General features: G+C 31.9%; 1 long non-coding RNA gene across 1 annotated transcript in view; it reads right to left on the bottom strand.

Moving 5' to 3' along the window:
• Positions 255–3,103, bottom strand: part of LOC109832334 — a 4,963-nt gene continuing 2,114 nt past the window's right edge. Inside the window, exons 2-3 of the long non-coding RNA XR_002244715.1 lie at positions 1,330–1,580; positions 255–599 (exon numbers count right to left, since the gene is read on the bottom strand). This is a non-coding gene — a long non-coding RNA (uncharacterized LOC109832334). The remainder of the gene's footprint in view (positions 600–1,329; positions 1,581–3,103) is intronic.

Here is a 3,103-nt window from a genome sequence, read left to right as displayed (position 1 = left end):
AGAACTTCGAATCGGTAACTTATTGAGAGAAAGTCTTTGTGCAATTAAACCCAAAAGGATTTTAACTGGATTAAGCCGTTCTTTTATTTCTTAGTCTTTCACTTGTTGGTCGCTTAATATTTCTTTCATTAATCACAGAACACCTTCATGAAGATTAGTAGGGAGCTTGATATACCAATAAGATAAAACGTAAAACAGAACATCTTGATCAAATCTACTGAAAATACTTCATTACATACATCAGCTTCAAAAAGTCAGCTAAAATGTTAGTAAATTAATTCCCTTTACCAATAAATAAGGGGGAATTGATACAAATCATTTGATTCAGTAACGATCTTGCATGCTACTATCAAATTTTACAACTTTCAGTAAGAAATGTAAATCCAAAAGACAACGCATTGCAAAATATATGCAGTGTATTCAATGGCCCATGGCTCCCTAAGTCATAATGCAAGTATTAAAGCGGAGTCCAAATGTAAATATTTTACAGAATATTTATTCCAATATTGGTATGCTTTACTCCTGCGAGTATATGTCTATTTGGAGCTCTCTACTTCTTTGACACCCAAACCGTGCTCATTATTGCTTGATCCAAATATCTGGGAAAAGAAAAAGAAGAAGAAAATGTCAATTATTGGAAGTCAATAGCAAGACATAAATACTTCGTCTCACAAAAGAAATCCTTATCCCTACTAGTTTTAGTCACTGAAATCCCAATGGTCTAGCAATATTGTAGCACCTCATATGGTAGCAGGAAAATATATTGGGAGACTCTAAAAGAAAATGATGTTTTTGTTTTTTTCCTTGATCTACTCCTTGTTTATTTACATCTACTCATTCATTCAATAAAAAGTTCTCAAGGAAAAGCGCAAGCTAAAGTCAAGAAGTTAACACCTCCTATTTCCAATGATTTTATCTATATGAATGGAGCAAGCGAAAAGCTCTATGTAAACTTAAATGGACTTTAGACCTATGTCCACCAATTTTTTAACATCTGGATTTTCTTTGAGATGTGTGTTGATGTGTGATACACATCAATGTTATCTTTTCTCAAGACCCATCGCGCATCAACACGCATCTCAAAGTAAATCCAGGTGATAAAAAATAGGACAGAACCCTGATTCACTTAAAGTTCAAAGGATCATTAATCACGGAACAATTAGAGTATCTCTCAACAAACCATTTTATGTTTCCTTTCCATAGTTTGTAAGAATAAGTGAAATTAATTCTTATGACAAATAAAACCAGTTCGTAACAAATAATTTCCATTTTATATGAACTTTATCATTGCATGCTGAAATTGTATAGAAGAAGGATATAGAGGCTTACAGAGCGAGTTTTCTTCAGCTTGTAGCCGACTCCACGAATAGTCTTCTTGAGACAAATCCTATGTTGGTCCATTGAAGTGTTCACAAACTCATCAAAGTGGTCCTTCATGTTCTCTACGAATCCCCCATCCTCTCTCTTCTTCTTCCAACAAGGTTCCATGTTCTGTTGAGCTTCATGGGTTTCAATTTTTTGTGCTTCTTCTACTGGCTGAACTTTATCAGATGCCATTTTCTTGAATCAGTAACTGAATTCTATGCAAAAAATCAAGCAAGTGAATGAATCAGAAAATTAGGCTGTTCTAAAATATATTTTATCTTGATAAATAAAGCATTGAATTTGTTGCATAGAACACTAAAGCTAATTTTCATGACCAACTGTGAGCCTAACATATCACTTGCTCATTAGTAGTGTAAACATTTAGCGATGACTTGACGGGAAAAACGATCCTTCAAAAGAAAGCTAATAGTTTGTAACAGACCATAAAAAAAATAGGAGCTTCTCATATTCTTTTGGTAGCATTGGTTACTTAAAGTTCTCATCACATTTTACTGAAGGTAAGCTTCAAGATCATGCTTAACTAGGACGCATGTACATATGTAATTATAAAGCTTATAGCCAGAAAACAACCTATATTTATAATGGATGCCCAACCTCATTTGTTGTTTTGATTTATTCATCACTGAAAATTTCTCAAAAATTAAACTTAAATATGAGCACATAGTAGTTGTATCCAACTTAATTAAATTGTACCAATCCAATTTTAATACTACTGAACTAGTGGTGTCCGTTTCTATTCATTCATAGAAATTCAGTCCCAAGTACAACAAAATTAATAGTTCTCACATCAGTTAAATCATAGTCATTAGTACTTAAACATGTCCAAATAAATAATCCTCGTGATCATGTAATACCATCTTGGATGACCACCAAAAGTATACAAGCAATAAATATCATAAAAAATGACAAAAAAGACAGCTATTAGTATTCGCCGTTCTATGCTCTCCACAATCGACATCGGTTTCTTCCTACTTGACTAACTTTGTTGCTTTCTCTCTCGACTTTTAACTTTTAGAAAATAAATTTTAATTAGTCTACTGAGTTTGTAATATATTTCATTAGCCAATTGTCATCTTGTTCTTTTGAAATTTAAGATACATGCGAATTATATCATTTTAGTTAATCATTTAATAAAGGCTAAATAGCAATTAAATACATTATAGTTCCCGTCACTTTGCACCTATATACCTGCACTTGGTTTCAGTGATATTTTATATACCTTAAGTTATTTAAAATTGACACAATAGTACTCTCTATTATACATATGTGAATTTTCACCTAAATGTTCTCATATGACACTCACATGCTATTCATTCTAAATGTCATATGAGAATACTTGGTAGAAAATTTTTATGTTTGCATAATAGAGGGTAATAACGTGCTAATTCTAAACAACTTATGCTGCGAAAACAAATGAGGGTATAAAAGTGTAAAGTGAGATAACTAGTATTTAAGTGCTATTTAACCTTTAATAAATGTTCTATAACTGCTTTAAGTGTATGATTTCTTTATTTGTTTTATACATGATTCTTTATTCTTTAATTATTTTGATAAAGAATAATTATAAGAGAATATATATTAGTCTTTCCCCTTTTTCACAAGAACTTGGATCCTCCCCCACTACCAAAAAAGTGATAGAGAGAGACCACTGCCTTATTAATAGATGTTGATTGTTTAGTGGATGACCATCATTCACTCCAAATCAAACACTTACCTA

Source organism: Asparagus officinalis, chromosome 3 (genome assembly GCF_001876935.1).
Source record: "Asparagus officinalis chromosome 3, Aspof.V1, whole genome shotgun sequence".
Classification (NCBI taxonomy): domain Eukaryota; kingdom Viridiplantae; phylum Streptophyta; class Magnoliopsida; order Asparagales; family Asparagaceae; genus Asparagus; species Asparagus officinalis.
The sequence above is the reverse complement of the archived record's forward strand: the minus strand, read 5'-3'. Positions and strand labels throughout refer to the sequence as shown.